At 43.4% G+C, this 24,564-nt stretch overlaps 1 non-coding gene across 1 annotated transcript; it reads right to left on the bottom strand.

Annotated features, from left to right (window-relative positions):
* Positions 1-1,810: 1,810 nt before the first annotated feature.
* On the bottom strand, positions 1,811-1,913 carry LOC137097224 (U6 spliceosomal RNA). Its single transcript, XR_010910073.1, has one exon. It is a non-coding gene; the product is annotated as a U6 spliceosomal RNA (small nuclear RNA).
* Positions 1,914-24,564: the final 22,651 nt, after the last annotated feature.

Raw genomic sequence — 24,564 nt, 5'->3', positions numbered from 1 at the left:
TTCGCAACCAGAACAAAAGCTGGTTCCTGCTTTCACTGTTGAGTGGGGATGCATCTACACTGTATGATGGATGCAGCTTGAGACCATTTGAACTGTCAATAGTTCTTAAGCAGAAGGTATTTGTGGCACAAGTTCCAATGGATCATCTGATCAATGGTATTATGCCTATTATTATTATTATTATTATTATTATTATTATTATTATCTTTATTTATACCCCGCAAAATCTCCCGAAGGACCCGATGCAGCATACAAAGGCCAAGGCAGCCAACAACAACAACATACAATACACAATAAACTCATAAGCAAATAATAAAACATCAAGCAAAACAATAAAACAATAAAACAATGACACCGTGACGCAATTAAAACCAAAGGCCAGGCCAAATGTAATGGACAAAATTTAAAAAGTCCTGTCGTGACAGGTAATATGTAGAGGTATTTGGGGTGGTTGCAATGTGCAGATAATCCTGCATCTCTAGCAAGATACATTTGGGACTTGAAACCAGGAGTTTCCTATTCCTAGGCACACTGGAACAGCCAGGTCTTCAGGCGCTTCCTAAAGACAGCCGACATTGGGGCTTGTCTGATGTCCTTGGGGAGAAAGTTCCAGAGTCGGGGGGCTACCACAGAGAAGGCCCTGTCCCTCGTCCCCACCAAACGCGCCTGCGACACAGGTGGGATTGTGAGCAGGGCCTCTCCAGATGATCGGAGGGAGCGTGCGGGTTCGTAAACACAGATGCGGTCACGCAGGTAGGCAGGTCCCAAACTGTTTAGGGCTTTGTAGGTGAGCACCTGCACCTTGAATTGAGACTGGAAAATGAATGGCAGCCAATGGAGCTCCTTGAACAGGAGGGTTCACCTCTCTCTGTAAGGAGCACCAGTTAACATCCTGGCTGCCACCCGCTGGACTAGCAGAAATTTCCGAGCTGTTTTCAAGGGCAGCCCCACGTAGAGCGCATTACAGTAGTCCAATCTAGAGGTGACTAAGGCATGGGCCACACCGGCCAGATCAGCCTTTGCAAGGTAAGGTCACAGTTGGCGCACGAGTCTCAATTGTGCAAAAGCCCTCCCGGACACCACCGATGCCTGAGCCTCAAGCGTAAGTGATGAATCTCTGCTTCTAGTCTGTCTGCACAATCTTCTTGCAGTGGCTGAGGATGTGATCCATCATTTTGTCTACATTATTATTATTATTATTATTATTATTATTATTATTTCCTAAGTGTAATATTCCAGCCCAAGAAACCAGGTATATTAGGGAAAGTGTCCTCTTCATTGTATTGTTGAAGGTTTTCATGGCCAGAATCATTGGGATGTTGTAGGTTTTTTCGGGCAAGCATCCTCAGAGGTAGTGAGAATGCTTGCCATAGATGCAGGCGAAATGTCAGGAGAGAATGCCTCTAGAACATGGCCATTAGGCTTGGGTAACCACAGAAAAATTTGGTTCTAAACTTGTTTTGTTTTTAGGGGGCCCTTGCGTTTCGTTTTTATTAATAATTCCAAAATTTTCCTTTTAAAATTTTTGAAATATACGAAATTTTGTAAAATTACGAATCGATTCGTTAATGGCGGACGCGATTGCGCAATATGCTAAAAAAAACCTCCAAATGGGACAGGGGGAACTTCTGAAGCTTCCCTCTCCCTCTGTTGTTGACTGTTGGTGTGATAAAACAAACAACAACTATAAAACTTGCACCAGACATGCGAAAATAATTACGAAATAATTACGAAATAATTACAAAATAATTACAAAATAATTACGAAATAGTTACGAAATAAATTGAAAAAAATTGTTTCGAATCCTCCGAAAAATATGGAACGCTTCACGAATTTGCGTGTCATCCTTGCGCAGGGGCCATGCTAATCTTCTCTGTATCGTTCCAATTTTAGTATATTTTCACAATTTCACACTATTCCTGCATGGCTCAATATTGGATCGTAAGCTAATTTAAATACGAATTAATAACGAATTACGAAATTAACGAACGAAAACGCCCAAGCCTAATGGCCGTATAACCTGAAAAAACCTACAACAACCCACTGTCCTCTTCATTTTCGGGACCTTTGTCGAAAATAGCTCTGACAGAAGTCTTGCTTTGGTCAACCGAGAAATGTGAGCTCGTTTTGCTAATTTTGCCTTTTCCTTAGCTTTTATTGCTGCATAATATTTTATCAGGCAACAAATACTTAAGGATCATTTTGCCTGTTCTTTCCTCTGAAATACACCTGAAAGCATGTGGCCTTTACTGGTGGTCTCCCATCCAAGTACCATCCAGAGTGCTTAGCTGCTTAGCTTCCAAGACAAGACAGGATTATGTACATTTAGAATACTTAGGCAGTCACTCACAAAAAATGGAATTTTACATCCTTCCCAATGCCTTTGACTGTGTTGATCTGTTGCTCTTAGCTGGTAAGGGAAATCTAGCCATCTATCAAAGTCGAAGTATGTATGAATGCATGTTTGTTTGCAACACAAACACTCCTCCATGGCTTGATGGATCTGGATCAGAACTGGCACACATATCCATTATTATTCAACTTAAAATAATTAGAATAATAGAATTATAGAATCATAGAGTTGGAAGAGACCTCGTGGGCCATGCAGTGCAACCCCATTCTGCCAAGAAGCAGGAATATTGCATTCAAAGCACCCCCGACAGATGGCCATCCAGCCTCTGATTAGAACCCTCCAAAGAAATAGATTCAATCACACTACAGGACAGAATTCCACTGCTAATCAGCTCTTACAGTCAGGAAGTTCTTCTTTATTTACTTTATTTTATTTACAGTATTTATATACCACCTTTCTAACCCCTTGGGGGACTCAATGTTCAAGTGGAATCTCCTTTCATGTAGTTTGAAGCCATTGTTCTGCATCCTAGTCTCCAGGGCAGCAGAAAACCTCAATTGTTGTCTACGAGGGTTGAATGAAAAGTAATGCCTCCACCTTCGTAACTCCTCAACAGATGGCAGTACTGGTATGTGGCAGGTATCGGTTTCTTCAGTAGATTCTCCTCTACAGTTCCATTTTGGTGGGAAGTGTTAAAGTGTGAAGAATGGAACCCTGTGTAGATGGTCAGTCAATGCAATTTAAGCAACGTGCAGTCATTGAATTCTTGACAGCAGAAGGTGTCACCCCAAAGGAGATTCATCAGAGAATGCAAGTTGTTGATGGTAATTGTGTTGATGTGAGTGCTGTGCATCATTGGGTGAGTAAGTTTAAAGATGTGGGAACATCTGACTTGCATGAGAAACAAAGAGTTGGATGTCCTGTGACAGAAACCACCGAGTTTCACAAGCAAAAGGTTGACAGATTGATTCAGGATGATAGTCGTATCTCTCAGAGAGAAATTTCAAGCATAATTGGCCATTTCACAAGAATGTGTGGGTCACATTATTGCTTTGCTTGGCTATCAGAAGATCTGTGCATGCTGGTTGTGGAAACAGAATGTCGACTTCTCTGTGACAGCTTCAGAAAACTTGTTCATCGTTGGTAGAAATGTATCCAATTGTCTGGTGATTATGTGGAAAAAGTAAATAGTGGTAGTTAAAGAGCACATTCTAAGGATTATTTCTGTGTTTGATTTATTAAAATATTCCCATCCAAACCCAAGTAATGAAGGTGGAGGCATTACTTTTCATTCAACCCTCGTATTTGTTGTGACCTCCCTCTTCGTCCCAGGACTTTAAAGAACTAATTTGCTAGCAGCTGGGTCCAGTCAACTCACAAATGAGGTGGGGTCTTGCAAAATTTTAATGTGAGCTGAGAAGACATGCCCTTCACTATCTTAGGCCCTTTCCCAAGGGAGGGGGGAGAACAGACTTGTATTTCCAAGTCATGCAATAATGGCCGCAAATAATAAAGCAAATTGTAGATAAACAAAAAGAGTTTTTCTAAAAAAAATATATTCAGCATATCTGAAGCTCTGAAAGGCTATCTCTGCCAGTCAACTGATTAAAGGAACGTTCCTCCTCAGCTTGCAAAATCAGTCATTCTGAAGAATGGCACCACAGAATAGGCATCAAGATCCCCCATCAGATGCTTAATTTCCTGCTCTAAATTGCTCAGATGCCACGGTACTGTTGATGAGCGTAATATGCAGAAAGAATGCATCAGGCAAGGAGGAAAACATAAACTTTTTGTTTTGTTTTGTAATCTTTTGATGATGTCATTCCAACTGGATTGGATGCTGGGGAAAATAGTTACCCATTTGTATTAATGCAAAGCTAGAGACATTTGTTTGGTAGCAAGTCTCATTGTGTTCTCTAGGATTTACTCCTTAGTAACTGTTCTGGTACGGCTGTACCAGGAGCTCCAATTTTATTTGCTTTGTATCGAGTGTTTGCTTGCAGGCCAAGGTTTCGGGGACTCTGCAGATAGGTGGCTTCCTTTGGTTGCAGTCGTAGGGCAAGTCACCTGTCCATCATCGTTAAGTTTTGGTCCTGCCCCTTGCTCAGGGCAATTGGGAAGGGAGCCATTTTTAGTTAGTCTCAGCAAGGAAAGCTAATTTACAGGACGTGTGCAAGCTTCCCCTGTACAAAAGCTTCAACACTTAAGACTTTCTGCGGGGAAACAGTCTTAAGAGCATCCAAGACTTTCTGGGGAGAACAGTCTTAAGAGCCTCCAAAGATTCTAAAGATTTTCAGGGAAACAGCCCTAAAGCTTTGAAGAATTTTGGAGGGTGAACAGTTTGAAAGACCAAAGAACTCCAGTTGGAGAGTATCTAACCCTTTACTGGTAGGTCCACTCGGTGCTCAAGACGCAGTTCGACCCGGTAGTGGAGCCCACATCAGTAAGGGTTAGATTACAGTCAGCCTGAGAGAAGTTAAAAAGGGAATTTTCCTTTAAAGTAAAAAAGAAGTTATTGAAGACAGTTGCCTGTCTTTCGTGGGCAAGATTAGGAAGTCACCAGTTGCATAAAACTTGGAAGCATTAGTTTAGCTTTACTGACGACAAGAGAAGTTTCTGTTTGATTGTTCATTAATAAAGAACTTTGTTATACTTCACAAGCCATCTAAGGGTCATTTGTGGTGGAAAACGTCTGAGAACTTCTCCTTGGGCCCCCTAGCTTCTTGCTGGGCAAAGGTTGCACATCCTGTCTTAAAGGAAATTCTTTACAGGCCCAGTGCGTGACAGAACAGTAACGGAGTGGCTCAGTCATCAGGAGAAGACTAGGATTTGGAAGGACAGCCATGTAAGAGCTAGGCAGAATCCACAACTTCAAAGATATACAACTTGATCCTCCTTTCTCCAGTACTTACTTACTTAGGCGATCCCTCATAGTCTGAGGATGATGGTCCTCCAAGTGTGGTGTCCTGGCAGTGGGTCCGTAGGTGTCTGTGGAGCCCTATTCTTGACCTGCATGTTCTCCCACAGTGAGGGCATCGGTTTCCACGTGGAAGGCGGTCTTGGTCGGGGTTGACACGCCTTCCTCTTGGCACATGTCTCTCTTTCGCCCTCCATTCGTGCCTCTTCAAATTCTACAGCACTGCTGGTCACAGCTGACCTCCAGCTGGAGCGCTCAAGGGCCAGGGCTTCCCAGTTCTCAGTGTCTATGACAGAGTTTTTAAGGTTGGCTTTGAGCTCATCTTTAAATCTCTTTTCTCCAGTGTTCCAGAATCCAAAATACTCCAAATCGGATAATAATGACAGCAGTTGCCATTGTACATTGGACAGCAGTTGCCATTGTACATTGTACATCGTTTCAGGAGCGAACTGAGACACTGCAAGTTGCTTCTAGTGTGAGAGAATTGGCCGTCTGCAAGGACATTCCCTAGGGGATGCCCGGATGATTTGATGTTTTATCATCTTTGTGGGAGCCTTCTCTCATGTCCCCGCATGAGGAGCTGGAGCTGATAGAGGGAGCTCATCCGCCTCTCCCCGGATTTGGACCTGCGACCTGTCGGTCTTCAGTCCTGCCAGCACAGGGGTTTAACCCACTGCACTATTGGGGGCTCCATTGTACTGGGGAAAGAAAATCTTGTTTTTATTGGTATTCTAAAGGCACTCCTTCCTTCCTTCCTTCCTTCCTTCCTTCCTTCCTTCCTTTCTTTCTTTCTTTTTTTCTTTTGTATTCTTACTTTAATCACCTTTGGATGCATAGGTAGAAGGCAGGATATAGATGCCTTAAAGAAACAAAACAAGCATTCAGCCTGGAAATCTACAGAGACAAATCTTTGAAGATAGAATGAGCATAGGTTTCATATTGCCTTCTTGCTGACAGGTGAACCTGTTGTGGAATAATCCTTAAAGCCCACATTCTAGCTTCTGCAGAAAACATCTGCCATTTTTGATTCTAGCAAAATGAGCTGATTCCATTACATCTCTCGATTAGTTCAAATATTAGGATGTCTGCTTTGGCTTGAAAGAAATGCCGCCAATATCTTACATCACATACTTTCTGTAGTTACGAAAACATAACTAAGGCTGTGTCTACATAGCCAAAATAGAGTGAGCTCACAGCTCAGCTGCTGTGGGGAGCACAAATGATGCCTGGCTGGATTTGCAGCTAAGGATTACATCCTACCTTTAATGCTGGTCAACAGAGTATGGGATTTGCTTTTAATCTTCTTGGAATTTCCAGAATAATCATGGAGTTTCAGAAATGTGGGCATTCAGATCTAGCTGGATCCGACCCCATGAGCTGACTACACCACCAGCTGCCCCACAGTTGCATCTTTTATAGCAAACAGCTTCTCCTAAGAAGCTTACTGTTAATGTGACAATTTTAGTGGTGTTACACTAGGTGCTGAGCCATATCACCAGACTCGTAGTATCACCAGCATGCCTCTGAAAGGGAAGTGCTTGCTGGTGGTGATGCAGTGGTGTTGGTGGTTCTAATGCACCCTTGGCTTGGTCAGCTGTGTGGACTGCTAAAGTGCTATACGGATGCACCTCTGTCTCTCCACCCCTATGAACCTTCAAGAAATTTAAGATCATCTGGGGAGCCCATGCTTTCAATCCTGTCTGCCTCACAGGCACGTCTGACGGGGATGAGGGACAGGGCCTTCTCAGTGGTGGCCCCCCGGCTGTGGAACTCTCTTCCCAGGGATATTAGATCAGCTCCCTCCCTTCTGACGTTTCGGAACAGAGTGAAAACTTGTCTCTTTGAGCAAGCATTCAGAATTTCAGCGTGACCAGATAAACACAAGATTGGAATATGAACACGGAATGGCTAAGATAATGTAAACGGATGAGGAATTGGAGTGGAAGACATTGTTTGTTATAAATTTTTATAGTTTTTACAGCTTCTATGATTTTTATATGGATATTATGATGTGTTGATGATGTGTTTTATATGGATATTATGATATGACCCCCTTTACTTGACCAATATACATTTCATTCCAGAGTTTGGCAAAATTAGTTATCTGGACTAGAGCTCCTGGAACCTTTGGGCAACAGAATGTTCTGTCTATGGATTTTATGGATTTGTAGTCCACCAAAATGAACTTTCCAAACTTGACCTTTGCAGATGTCAATATCTCCAAATAGGGGACAGAAATGTTTGGGTTTTTCCTCCTTGGAAGAGGTGGGCGTGGCCAAGCACCGCCCTCCTTGGAGGCCTCGCCCCCAGCGACCTCCGAGGAGCGCTGTGCTTGGCCACCCCCACCTCTCCCTTCTGCATGACTGACAGCTTGCCAGGGAAGAGAAGGAAAGGTGAGCGATTTTAAAACTCTTTTAAAATTGCTCACCTTTCCTTCTCTTCCCTGGCAAGCTGTCAGTAATGTAGAAGGGAGAGGTCGCTGGGGGTGAGGCCTCCAAGAAGGGCTGTGCTTGGCCACACCCACCTCCTTCCTCTTTGCATCAGCGGCTTTGTGAGGTGGGCTTTGCGAGGTGGGCATGGCTATGCCCAGCTCTTCCTTATCGCCGCTTGTCGCCAGGGAGGTAGCCATGCCCACCTCGCAAAGCCCACCTCACAAAGAGGTGCAAAGAGGAAGGAGGTGGGCGTGGGTAAGAACAGCTCTTCCTGAAGGCCACACCCCCAGCATGTATGATTCACTGGCGGAGTCATAAGGAAGATGGCGGACGCGGTTTTGAAATTGCAAGATCACTTCTGGTTTCCCAAATCGTGTCGATACCGCTTCTAAAGGTATTTATTTAATGAATTAATAATGAGATAAGAAATTAATGAACTGGATCAACCAAGCCTAGTACATATACATGGCAAACATTCAATGCCATAGACACACAACATTTATAGACAGACACAGAAGCAATTTAACATTCCAGCTTTTCTTGAGGGTATTCTGGCCACCAGGGGAGCTGTTGCTTCAGCGACCATTTATGACACTGATGAAGTACTTCCTCATTATTTGCATGCTTGCTGGAGATTTTAATGGCTTCGTAAATTAGTTAAATATGCCTCCCCGCATAAGCGGTACCTAAATTTCCTACTTGACAGATGCAACTGTTTTTCAAGCTACACAAAATTGGTCGGAAGCTCACTCTGACCTGGGCTGGCTTCGAACTCATGACCTTTTGGTCAGTAGTGATCTAATGCAGCTGACTCCCAGCCAGCTGGTGCTCTATCCCTATCCTCCAACTATTCAATACATCCTCTGTCATCCCATTTTCTCAACAATTTCTCCCTCTTCTTCCAAATTTCCTCATTTGCCTTCAGTTTAATTACTGCAAACTGTGTTCAACATGCAAAAGTAGTATATACTCGAAGTGAGGATGGAAACTTCCTCAAAAGGTCATGCAAAAGTAAACAGCTGCAGCCTCTTCTTACTTGTATGTTCTTTCCCATCCTGACAACACTTTAAAGCAGGCTTGGACAAACTTGGGCCCTCCAGGTATTTTGGACCTCAACTCCCACAATTCCTAACAGCTGATAGGCTGTTAGGAATTGTGGGAGTTGAAGTCCAAAATACCTGGAGGGCCCAAGTTTGCCCAAGCCTGCTTTAAGCATTCTGGGCCATATATGTCTCAGTCGAAGATGTCAGCGGGATGCTCTTAGGCCACAAGATCTGTTTTCTGCTTTTGCTCACACTCTAAGCAACTGCAACACAAATCCGTGCATTGATAAAAAGCAAAGGGCTCCCCCCTTGCCCACAACTGGGCCCTGCTTATCATAGCAGGATGTCAGCATGGAACTGAGGGATCCTAGGTGGGCAGCAATTTGATCTAATACTTCCCGGTGCCTCGGGGTTCTGCTGTGTATGGAATAATTAATGCAAGCAAAATGCGTTTGAAGATGAAAAAGCACTAAGTGCTGTTGTTATTTCTTTATTAATAGAGGCCATTTCAGCAGATACGGATGGGATGGGGGAAGATAATCGCTGCCTTTCATCTTCTCCTCCCTGCAGAAAGTGGAGACAGGTAAATTTAGAGAAAAGAAGAGAAAGGGGCAGTCTGGAGGGAGGCAAGGCAAGGCAAGGCAAGACAGCCATCACGTCTGCGGAGGAAGATGCAGGAGGAATCCTGAGGATCTGATCAAAGCTGCCAGTCCCAGATATCCAAACTTAGATTTCCAAAAGTGGATTTCCCCAGTAGAAGGCACTGAAATAGTTGAAGTTTTCAATGGAGACCACAGTCATGAAATCAGAAGAAAACAAGTACTCAGTAAACAAGTAAATGGCCATTTGTCAGGGGTGATTTGAATGCAATATTCCTGCTTCTTGGCAGGAGGTTGGACTGGATGGCCCATAAGGTCTCTTCCAACTCTTTGATTCTATGATTCTATGATTCTAAGTGCAACTATGAACTAGACAAGACCCTCAAATATCAAGATATATCACTGAATATTAAAGTTGCCATGGTCCTTACCATTGTGTTTTCCATTTTTATGTACGGCTCTGGTTAAAAAGAACATAGAATCATAGAATCATAGAATTGGAAGAGACCTCATGGGCCCTCCAGTCCAACCCTTACCAAGAAGCAGGAAAATTGCATTCAAAGCACTCCCAAAAGATGGCCATCCTGCCTCTGTTTCAAAGCTTCCAAAGGAGGAGCCTCTACCACACTTTGGGGCAGAGAGTTCCACCGCTGAATGGCTCTCACAGTCAGGAAGTTCTTCAAACTACAAGAAAGGAGATTCAGATGGAATCTCCTTTCTTGTAGTTTGAAGCCATTGTTCCGCATCCTAGTCTCCAAGGAAGCAGAAAACAAGCTTGCTCCCTCCTCCCTGTGGCTTCCTCTCACATATTTATACACGGCTATCATATCTCCTCTCAGCCTTCTCTTCTTCAGGCTAAACATGCCCAGCTCCTTAAGCCGCTCCTCATAGGGCTTGTTCTCCAGACCCTTTTTAGTCGCCCTCCTCTGGACACATTCCAGCTTGTCAATGTCTCTCTTCAATTGTGGTGCCCAGAATTGGACACAATATTCCAGGTGTGGTCTAACCAAGGCAGAATAGAGCATGGGTAGCATGACTTCCCTGGATCTAGACACTACACTCCTATTGATGCAGGCCAAAATCCCATTGGCTTCTTTTGCCGCCGCATCACATTGTTGGCTCATGTTTAACTTGTTGCCCACAGGGACACCAAGATCTTTTTCACACGTACTGCTCTTGAGCCAGGAGTCCCCCATTCTGTATCTTTTCATTTTGTTTTTTCTGCCAAAGTGGAGTATCTTGCATTTGTCACTGTTGAACTTCATTTTGTTATTTTTGTCCAATCATCTCTCTAATCTGTTAAGATTGTTTTGAAATCTGCTCCTATCTTCTGGAGTCTTGGCCATCCCTCCCAATTTGGTGTTGTCTGCAAACTTGATGCTCTTGCCTTCTAACCCTTCATCTAAGTCATTAATAAAGATGTTGAACAGCACTGGTCCTATGACGGAACCCTGCAGCACTCCATTCGTCACTTCTTTCCAGGATGAAGAGGAAGCCTTGGGGAGAATCACCCTCTGGGTTCGTCCGCTTAACCAATTACAGATCCACCTAACCGCAGTTTTGCTTAGCCCACACTGGACTAGTTTGTTTGCCAGAAGGTCATGAGGGACCTTGTCAAAAGCTGATGATGGAACTGGATCAAACTTGGGCCACAGAACCCCATGGCTAATTCAACCTACTGGAGGGGTTTAAGGGGACTGACTCATCATAGTGGGAGTTGTAGTTTACCCTACAGCCAGAGAGCACTCTGAACCCCAGGGTTAACCTGGCATGATGTGCGTTATAGTGCACCCACAACCTTGTGCATTTTGTACAATTAAAAATTGACTTGGCAGGTACCCAAGCTAGTTTTTAACAAAAATGTACATGAAAAAAGTTTGTGTACATTGAAATCACCATTGGAGCCATCCATGGATTTCAAAGTATTTCAGATTTTGAAATTCTGGATAAAGGATGCTGAACCTATAAAAGGATTTCTTTAAAGAGTTAGCTGCTTTTTTGGAGGTATATCTCATGTGCTTCAGCAAGATTGCACCATAATTTACCAACAAATCACCAAAACCAGAATGGATTCTTTATCCATAGGCATGGTTGCCAGTTATTCTCCGAGAATAAGTTGCCAGTTATTTTCCTAGTTCTAATGTGGTCATATTAACTGGCAACTTCACCTTTTTGCAGAGATAGTAAATATGTAGTTTGTGGACCATATGTAGCCCACAAATCCAGCCCATGAGATCTGAGAACGAATGCTTCCTCCCTCCTTGAAGATATGATTTGTCCCAAGTATTTTTTTTATGTTTGTCGTGTCAGGGCAACCAGTCAATTGTATTACATTTCTAACAGAACAAAACAAAGAAACAGACAAAACTCAAAATTTGCAAGTTTGGTAGTTGATTAAATGTCCTTTGACCAGTATCTGGCCACTTGGAGTGCCTCTGGTGTTGCCGCAAGAAGGTTCACCATTGTGCATGTAGCAAGGCTCAGGTTGCATTGCAGCAGATGGTCAGTGGTTTGCTCTTCTCCACACTCACATGTCGTGGATTTCACTTTGTAGCCCCATTTCTTAAGGTTGGCTCTGCATCTCGTGCACTGCAAGAGTGCAGTCTGTTCAGTGCCTTCCAAGTCACCCAGTCTTCTGTGTGCCCAGGGGGGAGTCTCCCATTTGGTATCAGCCATTGGTTGAGGTTCTGGGTTTGAACCTGCCACTTTTGGACTCTGGCTTGTTGAGGTGTTCCAACGAGTGTCTCTGTAGATCTTAGAAAACTATTTCTAGATTTAAGTTATTGACGTGCTGGCTGATACCCAAACAGGGGATGAGCTGGAGATGTCTCTGCCTTAGTCCTTTCACTATTGGCTGCTACTTCCCGGCGGATGTCAGGTGGTGCAATACCGGCTAAGCAGTGTAATTTCTCCAGTGGTGTAGGGCGCAGACACCCCGTGATAATGCGGCATGTCTCATTAAGAGCCATATCCACTGTTTTAGCGTGGTGAGTTGTGTTCCACACTGGGCATGCATACTCAGCAGCAGAATAGCACAGCGCAAGGGCAGATGTCCTCACTGTATCCGGCCATGATCCCCAGGTTGTGGCAGTCAGCTTTCGCATGATATTGTCTCTAGCACCCACTTCCTGCTTGATGTTCAGGCAGTGCCCCCTGCAGGCAAGAGCACAGTCCAGAGTGACCCACAAGCACTTGGATGTGCTGCAACGCTCCAGTGGGACTCCCCCCCCCCCCCCCCCGGGCGATCACCAGAGCTCGGAATGCCCGCCTGTTCCCGAGATGAAATGCACACGTCCGTGCCCTAGATGGGCTGGGGATCAGCCGGCCCTCCCTGCAACAGGCAGTAAGAGCACCTAGAGCTTCAAAGAGCTTCTGTTCTACCATCTCAAAGCTCCCTGCATGAGCAGTAATGGCACAATCATCAGCACAGATGAAACTCTTTGTCCCTTCTGGCAGTGGCTGGTCAATTGTGTAGATGTTGAACATGGGTGGAGCAAGCACACTCCCCTGAGGCAGGCCGTTCTTCTGTTTCCGCCATCTGCTTCTCCAGCCCTGGAATTCAACAAAAAAGCTCCTGTTTTGTAGTTGCCAGTTATTCTCTTAGTTCTAATGTGGTCATATTAATTGGCAACTTCACCTTTTTGCAGAGATAGTAAATATTTAGTTTGTGGACCATATGTCCACAAACTCATGAGATCTGAGAATGAATGCTTCCTCCCTCCTTGAAAATATGATTTGCCCCAAGGATAAGAGATGGGAGAACAAACCTGAGTTGCTTTGCTTGTCTTCTATCTTTCCCATATATTGAAAGCCATGCTGGTTCAGCATGTTGAACAGCAATTTTAAAGTTTGGACTAAAATCCAAAATGGATTTACTCACTGACTGGTAGCATTCAGCCACTCCTGCCTTTCCCCTCTGAATACTCATAGAGAAAGTTCTGTTCCTTTGCAGGTGATCAGCTTCTGCCGAAACCTTTCATCTCCTTTTAATAGATCTCCACTTCTTCATTTCCCAGCCCCATCATCTCGGATGGCCATCATTTTTGTAGCCTCAAAGATATTACCGTTGCAAAATAAATTTTTGTTAAGCGGTTATTGCCCCATTTCCACATTTTTGATGGAGTCCGACACACATTAACATTGATACAATTTTGAAGGAGATGGCAGAGGTAGGCGCGAGAAGGGAGTTTTCAGGGAGAATAATAGCCATTCTCCTGCAATTGAGATGCAGTTTATGGGTTGTTATTTGTTCCCGCCCTGACTCGCCTCCTTCTTCCGTTGGAGCTTTGCAAAAGGAAGAACAAGTTAGGAAGATTTATGTATTACAGGCTGTTTTCTAGCGGGACAAGAGAGCCAAAATTCCCCGCTATCCTTCCCAAATGCTGCACATCCTATTGAAGGTGAAACTTTCATTAACTCCAGTAGAACGGAGAGTTGTTCACTTAAATTATTTGAATTCATCCATAAAGCAAACACAACAATGCTCTCAGGAGTAATTGACAGGTCAATGGGAAGGTGAGTCTGCTATCCAAGGTGCTGAAATGATTTGATAGGGCTCAGCACACTCATGACAGTGTGATGTAGTAGCATGAGTTTTATGCTAGGAGTATATCTACACTGCAGAATTAATCCAGTTTGACACCATTTTAACTGGCTTGTGCAGTGCTATGGGATCCTGGGCGTTGTACTTGAAAGAACTTGCAAAACTACTTGAAAGACCTTGCAAAACTACATCTCCAGTGATTCCATAGAGCCAAGGCTGTTAAAGGAGTGTCAAACTGCATTTGTTCTACAATATAGATGTACCCTAGGTCTCTCAGAGACTGCACTGTCTCTCAAGCATCCACTAATTATTTGTTGTGTATATAATTCGGATTGCTTACTGAATTGTATAGGTATGCATTAGTTTGCACCGGGACTGTGGCGCAGCTGACTAGGAGTCAGCTGCATTAAGATCACTACTGACCGAAAGGTCATGAGTTCAAAGCCAGCCCGGGTCAGAGTGAGCTCCCAACAAAAATTGTGTAGCTTGTTGTCAACCTTTGCAACCCAAAAGACAGTTGCATCTGTCAAGTAGGAAAATTAGATACCACTTTGTGGGGAGGCTAAATTAACTGATTTACGAGGCTATAAAAAATCTCCAGGAAGTATGCAAAGAATGCAAGTATGCCAGAAGATGGAAAGTTAATAGCCTCTGAGTGTCTGTCTATATATGTTGTGTGTCTATGGCATTGAATGTTTGCCGTGTATATGTACATTGTAATCTGCCCTGAGTCCCCTGTGGGATGAAAAGGGCAGAATATAAATACTGCAAATAAATAAATAAATAAATAAATAAATAAATAAAGTGTACCTTAACTCTGTGTTGTGGGAGGGACTGCAGACCATGTGATCAGAACTGGGCTTGTTCAGGACTCAGACTCCATTTTAGAAACAGTTCAGTTTAGACTTCAGTAGAAACAGTTGTCTGCCTTTAGAATAATAATAATAATAATAATAATACTTTATTTATACCCCACCACCATCTCCCTGATGGGGACTTGGAGCGGCTTACATGGGGCCAAGCCCAGACAACCTATTACAGCAAAAATAAAACCAAAACATAAGCAAAAAGCAACAGCATCAAATTACATTAACAAAAAAGAAAAACAACAACATATGAATGTAGTAACAAAATAACATACAATAACACAATTGCAATAACAATGTGTGGGCCACATGTACAAAATAAAATGTTAAAAACATGAATGAGATAAGAATAAGAGCAAGTTATTTGCAGAAACACAGGGTTGTGAAGACTGTAGGAACTCTATGCAGGCTTCCTATCTGCTGCCCTGGAGACTTGGACATGGAACAATGGTTTCAAACTACAGGAAAGGAGATTCCAACTGAATATTAGGAAGAACTTCTTAACTGTGAGAGCTGTTCAGCAGTGGAACTCTCTGCCCTGGAGTGTGATGGAGACTCCTTCTTTGGATGCTTTTATGCAGAAGCTGAATGGCCATCTGTCGAGGGTGCTTTGAATGCAATTTGCCTGCTTCTTGGCAGAATGGGCTTGGAATGGATGGCCCACAAGGTCTCTTCCAACTCTATTTATTTATTATTTATTTATTTACCTTACTTCTATACCGCTGCTCTCAGCCTGAAGGCGACTCACAGCGGTTCACAACAAATACGAACAGCAAAAATTCAGTGCTACAGTATAGAAACAGTAACAACCTAACACATTACACGATTAATAAACATTTACTACAATACCCATTCACTGTCGTCTCGTCATCAAAAAACATGTTCCAGATTCGTCATCCATTGTTCCATTCCAGTGTTCATTAACCAATAATTGCACTAATTATTCGAACGCCTGCGCAAACAGCCAGGTCTTCACTTTTTTTGCGGAATACCATTAGAGATGGTGCTAGTCTAATGTCCGTAGGAAGGGCGTTCCACAGCCGAGGAGCCACTACCGAGAAGGCCCTATCTCTCGTCCCCACCAGCCGAGCCTGAGAAGCAGGCGGGATCGAAAACAGGGTCTCCCCAGAAGATCTCAAAGTCCTGGAGGGTTCATAGGCAGAGATGCGGTCGGATAGGTAGCTTGGGCCGGAACCGTTTAGGGCTTTAAAGGCCAATGCCAGCACATAGAATCTATGATTCTATGATAAGAAAGGAAGGTGGTTTCATGAGTTTCACCAGGGCCATGCATCTGAGAAAGTCAACTAAGGGGTGCTTGCCATAGATGCAGGCAAAACGTCAGGAGAAATGCCTCTAGAACATGGCCCTATAGCCCGAAAAAACCTACAAGAACCTAGTGATTCCAGCCATGAAAGCCTTCGACAATACAACTAAGGGGTGGTTTGAACTATAGAATTAATGCAGTTTGGCACCACTTTAACTGCCATGACACAAACCTGTTGAGTCATGTGAGGTGTAGTTTCATGGGATCTTTATGAAGATCATCTGGGGAGACCCTGCTCTTGCTCCCGTCAACAGCACAGATGCTTCTGGTGGGGAAGAGAGACAGGGACTTCTAGGCTGTGGCCCCCCATCTATGGAACACATTCCCAAATGAGGCAAGATACGCTCCCTTCCTCCTGGCTTTTAGAAAAAAAATTAAAATCATGGTTTTGGGACCAGACCTCCGGGCAGTAGAAGTAAATGTATGCAGCATTTCAGAAAGACAATGACTGGAACGGCGATTCAATGGACGAGACTGTTTATTGTTTTAATGATTGTTTTATTGCTTGTGAATGTATTGTTTTATTTTGATTTATGTCTAATTGTAGTGTATAATTGTAATTTTTTGTACTGGCATTGAATTTGGCCATTACTTATGTGTAAACTGCTTTGAGTCCCCCTCGGGGTGAGAAAAGCGGTATACAAATACTGTAAATAAATAGTAATAAATAAATCTTTAGCTTTCTCTGCCCAAGAGTGTCAAACTACAGCTCCCATCATTATATAGCATTGAGCCATGGCAGTTCAAGAGTTGTTAAATTGCATTAAATCTACAATGTAAAAACAGCCTTAGTCTGTGAAAACGTATGTTTTTAATGTCTCTGTTAGTGTCAAAGGTGCTACAAGATCTCGGGATATTCTGATATTACAGACTAACGTGGCTATGTCCCTACGGGTGTCCCTACAGACATCCGTAGGGATACCAAGGTGCTTGTCTATAAAGCTATTGTCCTCCCAACCCTGCTATATGCCTGCGAAACGTGGACTGTCTACAGACGTCACATGCAACTCCTGGAACGATTCCATCAGTGCTGCCTCCGGAAAATCCTGCAAATCTCTTAGGAAGACAAGCGTACAAACGTCAGTGTGCTGGAAGATGCAAAGACCACCAGCATTGAAGCAATGGTCCTCCAACATCAACTCCGCTGGGCCGGCCACGTTGTCCGGATGCCTGACCACCGTCTCCCAAAGCAGTTGCTCTACTCTGAACTCAAGAACGGAAAACGGAATGTTGGTGGGCAGGAAAAGAGATTGAAAGATGGGCTCAAAGCCAACCTTAAAAACTCTGGCAGTGAGAACTGGGAAGCCCTGGTCCTTGAGCGCTCCAGCTGGAGGTCAGCTGTGACCAGCAGTGCTGCAGAATTCGAGGAGGCACGAGTGGAGGGTGAAAGAGAAAAACGTGCCAGGAGGAAGGCACGTCAAGCCAACTCTGACCGGGACCGCCTTCCACCTGGAAACCAATGCCCTCACTGCGGAAGAAGATGCAGAGCAAGAATAGGGCTCCACAGCCACATCCGGACCCACAACAGACCCATAACGGAAGACCATCTTACTCGTCCAACAAGGGATCGCCTAAGTAAGTAAGTAAGTAAGTAAGTAAGTAACGTGGCTATGCCTTTTATCTCTTAGTCCAATCTCAATTAAGTCAAAAGCTTCTTTTTGATCTCTCCATGGGCTTTTCTAACTCTGAGAGCTGTTCATCAGTGGAACTCTCTGCTCCGAAGTGTGGTGAAGTCTCCTTCTTTGGAGGCTTTTAAGCAGAGGGTGGATGGCCATCTGTCGGGGGTGCTTTGAATGTGATTTTCCTGCTTCTTGGAAGAATGGGGTTGGACTGGATGGCCCATGAGGTCTCTTCCAAATCTTTGATTCTATGACTATGAGTCTATGATTCAATGCAAGCCATACAAGACATCACTTTGGTCTCTTAAATTATACCTTTCTGAAAGAAATGCGCAAACCAAGGATGATTAACCCAAAATGCACAAAATGAAGGATTAATAAAGTAAACACACCTGCAGGAAGCTAATGAATTATTTTCCCCGGGTATATCCTTTTTAAGTTTTTGCTTTACTGCTCCATAAACACACAGACGCACGCACGCACAGATATATATTAAAGAGAGAAAAATATTACGTTGCAGCAGTAAGCAAGGCATAAAAGGACTCTTGTATTTTTTAAAAAAAGAATTATGCAAATGCAGCCTTGCCTTTCTTCCATGCAAAATAATAAAAATGTAAAACAAATCTTAATAACATGTCGCTCCGTTTTTTAAAATGCCTGAAGGGGGGAAAAAAAGAGAATGGCGAGAGGAGGAGAGGGGAGGCGGGGGGAGGATGGGTATATGTTTATTATGAATATGATCGAATCCAGTGTGCAAATCCTATCCACGGCCCGCTTTCTGGGGGAAATTGAAACATCTAGTGTCAAATGCGATCACTGTGGTCGAATTCTTCATTTGGAGCCCCAGGGGATAATGTAACCAACGTGACAAATCCAATACATTTTCACATCTTCATCCATTCATTACTTGAAGGAAGGGAGCCTTCTCCCACACACATCTCTGTCGTTCTTTCTCTTTCTTTCTCTCTCTCTTACACACCCACAAATACACACAATACCTTTCACGCATACAAAGGCACAGATCCTACATCATGATTAAATAGTGTAACTCTACACCAGGCATGGGCAAACTTTGGCCCTCCAGATGTTTTATTTATTTATTTCACAGTTTTCTATACCGAGCTTCTCAACCTCATTGAGGGACTCAGCCCGGTTTCCAGCCATAAAAACATATACACTTGTTAAAATATCATATATCACAATTACAAAAACAACTTTAAAAACACTATATATAAAACTACAGTGGTCAGTCGTCCTATTAAGATGGATCTACATCAACTTCCATCCAGGGTCCTATGGTGTTGTCTCATTCATCGAAGGCCTGACTCCACAGCCGCGTCTTCACCCGTTTCCTAAATGTTAGGATGGATGGGGCGGTTCTGGCCTCCAGAGGGAGAGAGTTCCAGAGTCGTGGGGCCACCACCGAGAAGGCCCTGTCCCTCGTCCTCACCAGCCGCGCTTGTGAGGCCAGTGGGACCGAGAGCAGGGCCTCTCCAGATGATCTTAATAATCTTGATGGTTTTGAACTTCAACTCCCACAATTGATGGTTTTGAACTTCAACTCCCACAATTGATGGTTTTGAACTTCAACTCCCACAATTCCTAACACAATTCCTCTAACAACTACCATGTCAGACTACACAGAGAAGCCATTGAAATCCACAAGCACGTGGACAATTTCAACAGAAAGGAGGAAACTATGAAAATGAACAAAATATGGCAATCACTATTTTAAAAAACTCTAAAATCAGGACAGTAAATAATGAACAACACTTAGAAAACAGGGGAAATCCAGACAGGAAACAATTAGGGCCAGCTAACACCTCCCAATAAAGGATTTCCCCAGGCAGGAAGCAGCCAGGCTTTGAAGTAGCAGGGCTATTCAATGCTAATCAAGGTGGCTAATTGCAACATTCACACTTGCCTCAAACAGACAAGAGTTCTTTCTCCCACCCTGGACATTATTCCACAGATATATAAACCCCACTTGCCTAGTTTCCAACAGACCTCACAACCTCTGAGGATGCCTGCCATAAATGTGGGTGAAACATCAGAAGAGAATGCTTCTGGAACATGGCCAGACAGCCCAGAACCCAGTGATTCCAGCTATGAAAGCCATCAACAATACATCATCATTATCATCATCATCTCCTATTTAAGCCTTCCCTAATTCAACCGTTCCTGAATTACTGGGTTGTTGTAGGTTTTCTCGGGCTATATGGCCATGTTCTAGAGGCATTCTCTCCTGACATTTCGCCTGCATCTATGGCAAGCATCCTCAGAGGTTGTGAGGTGCCTCCAACAGACAAAAGTTCTTTCTTTCAAGAGTTCTTTCCACACTTGCCTCCAGCAGACAAGAGTTCTTTCCTCCAAGAGTTCTTTCCACACTTGCCTCCAACAGACAAGAGTTCTTTCTCCCACCCTGGACATTCCACAGATATATAAACACCACTTGTCTAGTTTCCAACAGACCTTACAACCTCTGAGGATGTCTGCCATAGATCCAGGCGAAATGTCAGGAGAGAATGCCTCTAGAACATGGACATATAGCCTGAAAAAACCTACAACAACCCTGTAATTCCAGCCATGAAAGCCTTCAACAATACATTCCTGAATTAGCTAAAGCAAATTTCAGATAATGTAGACATTGTGTGTTTTTCAAAAACTACATTGGGCTGCAACTGCCATCATTCCTCCCTCTTGCCTCTGCTAACTGGGGCTGCTGGGAGTTATTGTCTAAGAGCTCTGCATGATTTTCATCACTGATTTAAGTAAATAAGCATTTAACCTTTCGTGTTTCAGCGTTTGATATTTCCTGTCATCAGCAACCTTCAGCTATTAAAAACTTTGCTCCCGCCAGCATGTTAAACATCATTTCCATATCCTTTTAAATGTAATCCTTTGATAAAGCGTGGTACACGGATACAGATTTAGGCACGTAGCCTGAAGAAACCAAGTACAAATAAAATGTGCAAGTCGAAGTAAAACAAGGGATGAGAATACGTCTGTAACAAAGCTGCCTTTCCCCTTATCGGTCACAGACATTTTTACATATTGAACATCTTGGAAAACTATTATTATTGAAAAAGAAGGATCTGGGATTTGTCTTCTGTTTGGATTTGGGTACTTCTATGCCGTAAGGATCTACATATCATTTGCAAAGGGATTTACGCAATACTTGGCTTTTGTGGGAGGATTGTGGGGTGGGTCATGGTGGGACTTTTTGATTTGGAGTGTATGTGTGGTGCTTTTGTTGTTGTTAGAATCATAGAATCAAAGAGTTGGAAGAGACCTCATGGGCCATCCAGTCCAACCCCCTGCCAAGAAACAGGAATATTGCATTCAAATCACTCCTGACAGATGGCCATCCAGCCTCTGTTTAAAAGCTTCCAAAGAAGGAGCCTTCTTTTTGATCTATACACATGATAAAAGTGAAAATATGTATGTGTGTACGTGGCTGGGACATCCACTTACACAGACAAGCCTTCACCTCCACAAACTTCCACCGCTCAGGAGACACCAATGCTCCTCCCTCCAATGACATTGCAGGTCATGGTGAGTGCCATGAACATGTCCAAGAGCCCTGTCAGTGTCCTCCACAAACATCATACTGCCCACCATCCAAGTGAAGGCTTTCATACGGGGCCAATTTCATCCTAGATTTTATGTGTTTCCTCCACCACAGACATCTCATGGTTTCTTAATCTCTCCATTGATGTGGAATTTGCATGACCCTGCCCACTGCCTCTCCCTTAACCCTTTCCTTTTCTTTTCTATGGCAGACAGCATTGGAATTGATCAGCAACTGAACACACTGGAGGGGTTTGAGGATAATTCACCATGATTTATAGGAGTTGTAGGTACTGGGATGTATAGTTCATCAGCAATCTAAGAGCACTCTGAACTTCCACCAACAATGGACCTGGAACTAATTTGGCACATAGAACCCCTCATGACCAACAAAAAGTACTAGAGGTCTTTGGAGGGATTTAGAGGAGTTGTAGTTCACCTACATCCAGAGCACACAATGAACCCAAACAATGATGGATCTGGATCAAACTTGGCATGCATACCTGATATGCCTGAACTTGAATACTGATGGATTTTGAGGGGAATTGGCTTGGATTTAGGAAATTTCCGCAGGAAATTAAAGACTTAGTTGTTCAAGAAGGCGTTCAAACAAGAAGTGCAATGATTGGTAATGACTATAGGAATGGAACAACGGAAAATGATACTGGATTGTGGTTTGGACGATGAGACGACGCGGAATGGCTTTTGTAGTAATGATGATGTTTTTTGATGATGATGTTTTTTGTTAATGCTGGATTGTGGACTATTTTATATTGTGTCTTGAATTTTGAACCTTGTTCTTCTATGTTGTACACCGCTGTGAGTCGCCCCCGGGCTGAGAACAGTGGTATACAAGCAAAGTAAATAAATAAATAAGTAAATTGGACATTTTGGAGTTGTAAGTATTGGGATTTATAGTTCACCTGCAATCAGTGAGCACTCTGAACTCCATCAAATATGGAATTGGACCAAACTTGGCACAGAGAGCCCCCATGACCAGCAAACAAAAAAAAATACTGGAGGTCTTTAGGGAAAATTCAACTTTATTTAGAGAGTTGTAGTTCACTTACATCTAGAAAGCACTGTGAACCCAAACTCCAATGGGGCTGGACCAAACTTGGCACACAGAGCTTCCATGACCAGCAAAAAAATACTGGAGGTCTTTATGGAAAATTCACCTTGATTTAGGGAGTTGTAGTTCACTTACATCTAGAAAGCACTGTGAACCCAAACACCAATGGATCTGGACCACACTTGGCATGCATACCTGATATGCTGAAATTTGATTACTGGAGGGATTTGGGGGAAACTGACCTTCCTTCCTGGGAGTTATAGTTCACCCACAACCAGGGAAACTGACCTCCACTGATGATGGACCTGAACCACACTTGGCACACAGAACCCCCATGACTAACTCAACCAGCTGGAGAGGTTTGAGGAAACTAACTCACCAGAGAGCCTGAGAACCAGAGAGCACACTGAACCCCATTGATGATGCACCTAGAGCAAAATTGCTCAACACAACAAACTTTAAGTACTGATGGAGTTTCTGGGGTTTAACTTGGCATGATATGAGTTGTAGTTCACCCACAACCTTATGCATTTGTACAATGAAAATTAACTTTTTCAAATAACCCAGGTAACGTTGGGTATCCAAACTAGTGTATAATAAAATAAAATAAAAATTATTCTAAAAACAGAGGCATTGGTCTCATTGCCAAGTTTGATCCAGATCCATCATTGTTTGGGTTCATAGTGTGCTCTGGATGTAGGTGAACTACAACTCCTCTAAATCCCTCTAAAGACCTCTAGTACTTTTTGTTGGTCATGGGGGGGGGGGCTGTCATGGATGAGATGACTGTGTACAAGCACATAAAAATAATAAAATAGATGAATTACAGCGTCATGGCATTGAAGAGGTCTCATGAACCAAGACTTTAACCTACTCACTCCCCTTTAATAAAGAAAGTTGGAGTCTTCAAGTTCTTCCTCTGCTTCCCAGTTCTTTTCTTCTATTCAACGAGGGAGCCTATGTTCCTGTGCTTCTGTTGAAGAAACAAGTGATGTCAGTGCTGAGAAAACTCCATTATGCTCTCCTCTCCACCCAAGAGATTTCGATAATACCACCGGGGAGACTTCCACAATGCCACATGTGCTCCAAGTCAAATGACATTTGAGTGCAGCCAATGGACATATCCGCCTGCACTTTGGCACATTAAACAAGTGTTAATTGATTGTCTCAGGGTTTTTTCCTCATTTCATGAGCCATCATGTCATACAGTTGGAGTCTCGTCTCCTCAGAAGGAGATCGTGTAATAATAAGAACAAAACAAATCAATTTAACACATTTTATTTCTTTTATTTGGATTATTTTACTAAATATTGGAGCAGGAGGAGATATTTCTATTCTTTGTGCTCTTGAAGAAAATTGTACAGCTTTGCATTGATTTGGCTTGATCTAATTTTCAAATAGGGTTCAGTATTGTTCACCATGTTGCTTAACATCTACATGAAGCCACTGGGAGAGTTCATCCAGAGTTTTGGTGTTCAATGTCATCTGTAAGCAGATGACATCGAACTCCATCACTCCTTTCCATACACTGCCAAGGAGGCTGTCCAGGTCCTAAATCAGTGCTTGGCAGGTGTGATGATCTGAATGAGGGAGAACAAATTGAAATTGCATCCAGACAAGGCAGATGTATTTTTGGTCAGTCGAAAGGCTGAATAGGGTATCAGTTACAGCCTGTGCTGGATTGGGTTACACTCCCCCTGAAGACACAGGTTTGCAGCTTGGGAGTTCTCCTGGAATGCATTGGTAACCTCAAGGCTGGACTTCTGCAATGCTCTGTATATTGTAAAGTTCTAAATGGCTCCAGTCCAACTTACTTGTCTGAACGTATCTCTATGAACTGGTTAGAGAGTTAAGATTTGAGGGGGAGACCCTGCTCTCGGTCCCACCCTCATTGCAAGCGTGACTGGTGAGAACGAGAGACAGGGTCTTCTCAGTGGTGGCCCCTCAGCTATGGAACTCTCTCCCTAATGATATCAGACTACCCCCCTCTGGGGATGCTTGCCATAGATGCAGGTGAAATGTCAGGAGGGAATGCCTCTAGAACATGACCATATAGCCCGAAAAAACCTACAACAACCCGAGTGGAATCCTGTTGGCAACTTATGTACACCTATGTTTCCCTGCCTTTCCCTTTCAGGTGGGCCCACCCCCCCTGCAAAGTAGAAAATGGGCAAAAACAATGTCTGTGCTTTGTGAGTTTTGTGATACTATCTCCTCTTCCTTCTC

Source organism: Anolis sagrei, chromosome 5 (genome assembly GCF_037176765.1).
Source record: "Anolis sagrei isolate rAnoSag1 chromosome 5, rAnoSag1.mat, whole genome shotgun sequence".
In the NCBI taxonomy this organism is placed as follows: Eukaryota; Metazoa; Chordata; class Lepidosauria; order Squamata; family Dactyloidae; genus Anolis; species Anolis sagrei.
Note: the sequence above shows the minus strand (reverse complement) of the source record. Positions and strands in the feature narration are given on the sequence as shown.